The sequence below is a fragment of the Patella vulgata genome, chromosome 5 (assembly GCF_932274485.2).
Source record: "Patella vulgata chromosome 5, xgPatVulg1.2, whole genome shotgun sequence".
NCBI classification, from domain to species: domain Eukaryota; kingdom Metazoa; phylum Mollusca; class Gastropoda; family Patellidae; genus Patella; species Patella vulgata.
The window spans coordinates 28,776,552-28,787,104 of NC_065883.2; positions in this window are offsets into that span (position 1 = coordinate 28,776,552).

Below are 10,553 nucleotides of genomic sequence, written 5' to 3' on the forward strand. Positions count from 1 at the left end.
TTGAATATACACAATACAGTATAATATACACCACCTTTTATATAGTCTCGAAAAGACATAATTTATGTCAGTGGACGTTAAAGCCCATTACTCACTCTCTAATTCACACCACCGTTTGTTTAAAAGTAATCCCAATTCGTAAATACAGATAATTAGATAATACGAAGGTATTTATTTATTTTTAAGAACTGTAATTGATGCGAAAAAGTCTAAGAGCTATATGATCTAGCCTACTGATGATAATAAGTGAATAATAATGGCCGCTTCGGTGATCATTTTTTTTAGGCCTTTTTTTTCACAAAGTCTTGATTTATTTGTCCTTCATTTTATATAGAAACAGATAGTAAAATCTGGTAGAAACTAGTTAATCAATCTCAAAAATAGCTGATGATGAGTTAGTTGTATTTTACGTCCGCTTCCACCGAGGTGATATCGCAGACAAAATAATAGCTGACAGCCAGCCGCCTTTTATTTTTATCCCCCATTTTAGGTCAATTGGACCGTTCCAATGTTGGACTAGTCCATCTGCCTTCTGTTGATTTGATATAGGAATCCCTACTAGATTCATCACTGTTCCTGAAGCGATTTATTTAGTCACAAATTCACATGCTAACAAAACTACCGTAGAATGCATAATAAGTATGTTAAAATCATTTTTGCTTGTACCGGTAGAGGCGCACAATGAGACGGTAAATCTCAACTCACGGTTACAATGAACTAGCCATCACCCCTCTTTGTAAGAATAGGACGACCTACATCTGTTACCGAGTTTGAAGGGACAATAATATAGAACATTATGATTAAAAACCTTAAAGTATACATTGTTAATCTAATTTCGTGATATATTGTGAATGGTATGAATACAAGAGCCCAGCAACACTTGTTACCTTTGCAAACTTCCCTGAAAGTTGACACATAGAAGCTGGCCCGTAGTCAGCGGGGGTGGGGGGCAAGGGGGTGGGGGTCTAGAGGGGGCACACTTTGTTGTACACCGAGCTAAGCAATGCGAAATTTGATTTGCGTTTGAATATTTCGCAAAGTTTTCGTTTAGTAACTTTTATTTAAACATATGGCACTTGATTTATTGTATAATTTCACTACCATTGCACAATAGAAACAGATACATGTACGACAAAAACAACACCTACACAACACTAAATTTATTTATATATTAGTATATATCTGTTTCAAGTAGCCTATTGGTTAATTGAAAGACAAATGATGGATAATCTCACCACAAATATAAATTCACAATCCTATAGTTTCACTAAATATCCTGAACTACATATCAATCAAATGTAATCCAGAAGTGAACCATAAACATTTTTTTTTTTTTTTTTTTGTAAAAGAGATAAAATGTTTGAATAAGTGACTCGAATTCCAAGTTAAAAAATAACCAACGAAAAGCAAAAATTGTGTATGCATTACGTTACAGAGCGGATATTATAACTGGAATAGCAGTTCGTAGAATCAGAAAGAGAGAGAGAAATTGGGATTAACGTCCACTCGACACAAACTATGTCATTTCGGGACTAACATATACTTTAATTTTATTTCAATAATTCGCTTGCGCGGAGGGGTCTTTAGCAGTGAGAGTAAACCGGAGGGCCCGGAGAAAACCCACGAGGTTGGACAGGCGACCCTACTCCTTGTCACGTACAACCGGGGAATCGAAACCCCGCCAGTTGACTCAATGACAGACCGTATAATACAGCGCGCGCGTGCTAACCATTCAGCCATCCATCCCCACTGTAGAATCATATTCTGCTACAATTATTGCGGGCCTATCTAGTTTGCTTTAGCTCTCAAAAATGACTTACTATGTAAATTTAAACAAACGACACTCGCCAGACTCCATTAGCGAGCTAAACCTTTTGATTTAGGACGAAATGGGCAACTGCAATCTTTTAATTCGATCAGCAATATTTCAATCAGATTTAGTATTCGATAATGATTAATGCGAAAGTCGATTTATTTAATAATATTAGTTTCAGTTTTGACAGTGGCGGATATTCACCAAATTGATCAGGAATTACAATAATATATATATATATATATATATATATATATATATATATATATATATATATATACTTAAACCTAATGCAAGTTAGTTTATATATGTTACACTCATGTGTGCTTTTCGATCCATTTTCGAATATTTTAAGGTTCAAATCATAGAGCTATACATGTATATATACGTCCTTTAAATCGAAAAAAAACCGGAATGCTTCTCAACACTGCCTCTAGTAATATAACTATTTATGTACCTCATATCACCTCAAAACTGTATAAGGTTACTTTAATTGTGCCCCGAGGTTTGTAGAAAATCTATAAATAGGCCGAATTTATGTGACAAATGAAAAGATATTAATTTTTTTTCGCTATAATGTTTATTAGGTATTAATTAACGAATATTGTGTGGTTAAAATCAGTGGCCGGTAAATTTGGAATACAGACACGTTATAGTACTTTACATTATTATTAATTACTTACAACCTCGATATTTTCTTTCTCGAAAAACAAAGGGGTCTATCTGGGGACCTTTTAGTTTGTGAGCCAGTACCGTAGGCCTACTAACCGAGTCATTGTGTACTCCGCCCCCACAGGCCCCACTCTCGTTCCAAACAGTCCGACATGCAGGACCCGTGAGAGGTGATGGGTGAACAGCTGGGAAACTTGTCCAGGGACCTGGACCCTAGAGGGACCCGGAGGTATACTGAGTAATATTTTAAAACTTTTCTGAATGTGGGTGCGTATGTGACGTGGGTATGCAGTTACCCCAGATCATGTACCTTTCAAAAATTTTCGAGCCCTCCCCCCATTCCCTCGCAGAGTTGCTTATCCCAGGGTTCGGAGTGCCTAATTGTCGCGGGCCTTGTCGACATGCATTAATTCTAAATGCCTCGTGGACTTTTCCAGCTGTCTACTATCGAAACTACTGCATTTTGTCAAACACATTACAATGCCACGAATAAATATTAGCATGCGAATGACTGGACTTTACAACGGATTGATATAATATAGCCTTATGGGGTGCAGCTTTTCAATAGGCCTATACTAGCTAGTCTATCCTATAGGCTAGACCCTATAGGGACCACCTACCTATTATCTCTGGAATAGAAACATTATAGGCTATTTATTTTATCAATGAAATTTTTTAATGTTAATATTGTCAGTTGGAGAACCAGAGAAAACCCAGCAAATCAAAATGAGTGATTCAACTGAGCAACCTACGAGTTATTGTGAATGCGGAAATCATATGCCCTGCCTCGTACAAGATGCCTGTCCGATCAAAATAGACGCGTTCTCTTAACTAGAGTTATGTCCCTTGTGCCCTCTGACAAGGTCAACTGCATTTTGTGTTGCGTTGATGAAAATCGTATTTATAGTTTATTTGATCAAATATTTAATAATTTACAAACATGATACCGTTTTATCAATTTAAATAACGGTATTAAGGGGATGAAATACTGACGTAGGCCTAATATCTGTATTTTGTCCACAGCCTACACGAGGACTCGAAGGAGTCACATTGTACAAAAATGTAGCGATGTGCAGGCACAACAATTTTCATAACGCCGCGTGCGTGACACACCCCTACAAATGTGGGTCTATGCACTGAGTGGATGAGGTTTAGTATAACAACTATATACATGTACATCAGCACATTATGATTATAGGCCCACAAAGTTAAAGTCTAATCGGCTGGATAACCAAGCTTCATGGATTGATTGATTATTATTTGAATCGATACAGAATCCCGGATGTTCATGTCTACAAAGGTAAAGGGTCATGGTATCTTCATGAAGTTTTATTTACGCTTTCTGCGATGCTATAGGGCTTGTCTCAAAGTATACGCTATGTTCTGCAATGGCATCATCTCGATGTAACCCACTTATTAGCCAATGGAAACAACAGAGACCCAGCCGATAGCAGTACGGTACCCCCACACACAAAAAGAAGTGACAAAATAAAAAAGAAAGTAACTGCATATATTGTCCTAATTATGCCAAGGCTCAAAGCTTCGGGTAACAACTTAACAATAAACACATTTAGCCTGCTTATTTTCAGTTTTTTGATATAGCTTACAAGGCTGGCATATAGGCCTAATATTAATAAACAGGTTGACACCTTTTCGACCTCGATCTTGGGCTATATTAAAACTATATCAAATTATAAGTACATGTATACATAAATATAAAAAATGTTTGCCAAGCATGATGAATAGATTGGGCTAGGGTTGTGCAAATAATAATTAAATAATAACATGAAGCTACTGCATAGGCTATAACGATAATTAAATTAAGTTTTTGGTATTTTATTCTCACAATTTCTCAATGGAATATAAACATAAACACAGAATTTATAAGATTAACTGCATATATTCAAACATATGGGATATCGAGACATGGATATGTTGTATATACGTATTGTGTGATTCATTCAACTATGAACACAAATCAGCAACAACAACAAATAATAAATAAAAAAATAGTAAGTGAGTCGACATCTGCTTATTTTTTCGAAACAAAAGACTATATATATGCATCACCATTTGATCAACCGAATTCAAAACAATAAGGCAATAATATGATTCCGATCGCTAAATGCCAAAGATTAAGGCATATGATGGTTTCAATCTCCATATTTGTGCATGACAATTGAGTAGGGTCGCCTACTTAACCTCACGGGCTTTCCCTGGTCTATCCACAACTAAACCCCCTTATAGGCGCAAGCTAATTAAATTGAAATAAAACTGTATCATAACTAAATCCCGAAATTAACTAGTTTGTGTTACCCCCCCCACACACACACACACACACACCCTCTCCCCCCCAATCTCTCTTAAGATAAACGCGACCCAGGTTGATGGGGCCAATAAACACCTTTTGGTCGTTGGTTTCGAGTTGTGGCATTAAAAATTGTCCAATCTTTAATCCATTTTTTTAGTAACACTTCCAAATACTTAAAACCAAGGTTTGCTACCCCGTCGCCCACCTATCAATGGTTAATCGCATGCGAAATTTATAAATCCGGAAATTGGGGCTGTTTCACTTAACTTTAAGAGAAAAACTTACATATAGCAGGAACATGCCAAGAATCTCCTTAATGTTAGAAAATAATTACCGGTATTGTAAACTTAGTTTTGAAATGTTAAACTAACACCAACAAAACATTTTTTTATCAATATATGGCCCCACTATATGAAAAACGCCCGTTTATACCTTTTCTTCGGTCTACCTTTAAGCCATGATGGCTTGTTGACCACCTTGATTATGTCTCCTGCAGTGACCTGTAAAGAATTTGGTGCTATAGGGAGCATTTTGAGTATTATTTTATCTATAATACAGTGATGGAAAAGCCGGGAAATCAAAGACGGGCATACACCATACAGTGTGCTATGAGGGAAATTTTGCCTGGGCAGCGGCACTATGGCCTACTCTTATATCGAATTCCAACTGCCATGGGATCTTTTACGTGCAGTCCAATGCATAAACAGGACCTCGGTTTTTGGTCCCATCCGGACGACTGGACGGCTGTCATTGTCAGGCCCTCAGTCCTGCACCACTGAGAAGGGGGAACCACGTCGGAGAATCGCAATGAACTTTCTCGGCCAATGCAGGGATCGAACACGCGACCTCCAGACTAGCGAGCCAATGCCTTACCCGCGGGGGGGGGGGGGGTCTAGTGGTATAACTCGGACTGTTTAACATACTGTCATTTCACTCCCAAGCTTGTAGGTGATAATAAGGAGTTGGGTCGGCTGACCAGCATAGTGGGTTTTCTCAGGGTCCCATCTTTACTCCCACTGTAAAGACATCTTTACGCACGCAAATTATTAAAAGAAAATGTATTATACATGTAATTAGTCCCGAAATGAACTGGTTTGTGTCAGCACACAGATCAGCAGTGAATACCTCTGCGAAACAGTTTGTTGTGTCAGGTGGACGTCAAACTCTCTTCTCTCCCCCACCCTCTCGTCACAAAGTGTACTATGCTCTTTATGGCCTGTACGCCTGTCATCGTAAATCTACAAAAGCAAAATGTGTTGTAGAAATTTAAACAATTTTACATGCATATATTATGATATATATACATTTATCACCCAATAATACATTCTACAGTAGATATCGCTTGTGTGATGAATTTCATAATCTACTGCGATATCTAGCTCCTAAGATGTTGTTAGTTAGTTAGTTGTATTTTACGTCCGCTTCCACCGAGGTGATATCGCAGACAAAAGCGCCTAAGAGATATCGATATCGTTTTACATGAATTTGATTGGTCAATCAAAAAGGAACTACTTTTTTTTATTTTCAAAGAACAGTTTATTTTTTATTTAAAGTAACTTATTTCTTATTAAAAAAGGAACTATTTTTATTCAATTGACCTTGATGGAAACACTGGGACAATATAAAGCACTTTGCAGTGGTTGAATTGCTGTCAAAAAATGATGTATCACTACGCCGTAATGTAATCAGGTTCAGTAAAAGTGAAATCTATAGCAAAGAATTATATTTATTTATTTGTGCATGTAAGAAGGGATTGTGTGATAAATAAAATCTCCTACTAGTACGTACTCGTCTTTTTTATATCAAAAAATGTCAACACTCGTCGATAAAGGTAAAGGAAAAAAAAAAATCGGCAGTAAAAGTGAAATCTATAACAAAGAATTATATTTATTTATTTGTGCATGTAAGAAGGGATTGTGTGATAAATAAAATCTCCTACTCGTACTTACTCGTCTTTTTTATATCAAAAAATGTCAACACTCGTCGATAAAGATAAATGAAAAAAACCAAAAAAAAATCGGCAGAGCCTCGTTTTTTTTTACTTTATCGTCTTTTGTTGATATTTTTTGATATCGAAAAAGACTCGTAGGAGATTCTCTATATAATATTGCCATCGTTTGTTTCGCTCATTTACATGCAATACTTGTGGTTTTATAGTTCCTTGCGCACTGATCAGCAGTGAATATTCGCTAAGCCGCTACAATCACTGATAAGGATGACATCAATGCGACTTAATGAATCTCAAATATTAACTTTTTTCCACCGACAAATTAAATTCTAAAAAATTTTTTGCTGTATTAGAAAAATAAATAAAGACGTTTGACGTATTTTGTAGGTAAAAATTATTTCCTAATTAGTGTAAATGGGTATTAAAATGACTAATAAAAGGCAGCATTCTGCCCGAAGCAGTAACGCCATTCAGCCAATGATTGACGCCGCGTGCTGTGACGGCACGTGTTAAAGGCAGTCATCTTTTACGGAGATATTAGAAGACTCGTAAATCTCTGTGAAACAGATTGAGTTCTATCATGAAGGTCCATGGTTCTATGGTCATGGAATATATCACGTTAGCTAAAGGGACACAACCCTAATATACATCCGTGTATTAAATGGATACAGACCACCAAAGATTGGTTACATCCTCTTTATGGTGTTTCTCTCCGCATTTTCTATGACGAAAGTTGTTATCTTTTTTGTTGTAAGTCCGAGAGAACCGGGTTTGAGTTTACATTTCCTGACATTCTTTGGTGAATATTCATGATTTTGAGCAAAAATAACCCCTCAACACATGGATAAAGACCACCAAAGATTGGTTACATTCTCTTTATAGTGTCCCCCCCCCCCTCCACATTTTTTAAGGCAATAGTTGGTGTCTTTTTGGTGTAGATCTGAGAGAACCAGGTTTGATTTTACATTTTATGACAGTTTTGGGTGAATATTCGTGATTTTTAAACAAAATTACCCCAACACATTATATTTTTTACATAGTGATTTTGAAGTACTCACATTATCTTACTTTCTTTTTTGGTTGGTTAGTTGGTTATTTTCATTTTATATCTCCTTTCTGAGTGAACAAAATAAAAGTTTTTATTTGAATTATCTAGCTTTTAAATTAGTCCAAAAAGCAGAAGTAAGTTACCATCATACCCTGATAGATGTGTCATTCACCATAAGGCTATAAGGGCCAGATATCTGCTGTCAGTAATATTTCGACTTTGCTCCGTTATCGATATCGGCCTAACATTTATATGCACTTATTGATACGGGTTTTCCTTGTTTGAATTCAACATATAAATGATAATTACCTAAATCTTAATCCATCCAGCACTCTTAACATCAGAGATTATGTGTTCTCTTGCGCAGACACTTGCATTAATATACAAATATATAGTCAAATTGCCTCTTCTCAAACAATTTGTTACATTAAATTATGTTGGTTATGTCAAACTATATTTTGGAAGGTCGTTGGAATGAAGAAGTGTCTAAAATAAATGTTAATTATAACATTATTACTGTTTCTTCCAAGTTTGAAAATAAAATTGATGACACTTGGAAAAGAAAAACCACTGTGGCAGCGTCAATCTCTGGATTCCAAGTATAACGAACCATCTGGTGTGCAGCGACCATAGACGAAGGCGATTCTTAGCAGTTGCTTTGTCAATCATATCCAGAAGTACCAACACGAAGCCATTTCCTTTCGTAAAAAATTCATAGATGTTCAAAACGCCCTCGATAACAATTTTACACTCATCTAGTTGTCTTCATATATAGAAAGCGGATTATTGTACAGGTATACTGTAGGCTTGCTCTTATTCTGATCAAAAGAACACGGGGAATATGGCTACAGCGACTGTCTTTGTTATGGTATTATAAAACAAATTCTAAATTGGATCTTAAATTAAAATAAATTACAAAACAAATTATTTCGTAGTCAATTGTTTTATTTAATTAGGTGCTTATTAAGTAATCAAGAGTTAAAGAATACACCCGCGGCTGTATATAGGTAATTAAGGAATAAACATTCCGAATGCGCATTCGGTCACTGTGACGTCACTGGCGCCTGAGGAGATTAAAGGACAATATTGATGCCAGTCATTATCACATATGTGATAGAACTGGTTAAACACGTTCCAAATATCATTTTATCACAGAGATCATTGCTACGATAGATGAGTAATCAATGTTTCAACAATAGGAAGTGACGAACGCAAAAGGAAAACACGAGTTATCCCTTTATATAACTGAATGAAGTGACGGATGATAACAGATACATTGGCGAATTTCTGCTCACTAATAATTCCTTCGAAGAAAAAAAATGTTGTATGGGACTGTGAAAGGATATCTGACAATTCATAAACAAAATTGACTCTCACTAGATAAGAGAACATGAAAGAAAAATAGAAAAAGTCCGTGCATTACCATGTTTTTATAAGTATAGAATGAATAAACACCCGTGAATGTACGGACTGTTTCTATTTTTCTCGTGTTCTCTTATCTAATGACATGCAATTATTTTTTTGAATTGTCATTTGCCCCCCCCCCCCCCCCCCATTAATCTGGTCTGCCCTCTGTTTGCCCCCCCCCCCCCCCCCTAATAATTTTAGAAAATAAAAAAAAGGTATTTGTGATAGGTTTCGGTAATCAATACCTTCTACGGTGAATAAATCTCACATCCCCACTCAGTCATAAACTTGCATGTTGTAGAGCATTTCCGACAGTCTATTTTTCAAAATTTTCTTGGCGAGGTCCCCAATGGACTCGCTACTTTGGCGCTCACAAGGGGAATTCGTTGAGGTTCGCAAGTCCGTTCGTTTGCCATTTTTTCTCTAGTCGGATAAACTAGTGATCAGACGACGAACGGTATCTGGGCAGATCTATTTATCTCGACGATCGGTTCCTGACAGAATACTGTAAGACAGCATTTCCGGCAGTCTATTTTTCCAAATTTTTTTGGGGAAGACTCCTTACTTTGACGCTTGTGAGTGGGCTTCGTCGTGATTCGCAAGTCCGTTCGTTTGACACTTTACCTCATACATCCGTGCCTGAAATACTGCCAGGCTGCATTTCCGGCAACCTGTTTTTCAAAATTTTCTGGGGGAGGCCCCCTACCCCTAGTTGATGCTCGTGCCTTTGCCCCCTTAACCTTGGACTTTGCCCCTCCAATCACCGACGGCTGGCGCCGCCACTGCATGTATCTGTTATCACCCGTCACTTCAGCCAGTTATATCTCTGTGATAAAATAATATTTGGAACGTGTTTAACCAGTTCTATCACATATGTGATAATGACTAGCACCAATATTGTCCTTTATGAGTGTTTTCGATAATTTGGCAAATTCGTTTTTACGGGAAGTCTTTATTTTCCACTTTGAGTGAAGATGGATGATTTAATGTTAATCAGATTGGTGTTTCTGATAAGAACTGCAAGACCTTCTGTTCATGATGTTTTGATCATATGGTCGACTTTCTGTGTACAGCCTCTTCCTAATTCTGTAAAAATAATAATAAAAAAAACTTAATAGAAATTTACAATGGTATTCTGTCGGATTTTTTGCCAAAAGGACTAAAGCCAAAGATATTTTCATAGTGTGCTGTTGGAAGGAAAGGTTGAATACAATAGAACTGTCAACTCAATTTATAATAAGCCAAAAGCCATTTCACGTATATAGACCCCCCTTAAGGAACGACATACTTTTCAATGTTGAATGTTTATGAAAAGAACGTTTATTTCTTCATATCTGTAATATGTATATAAAAA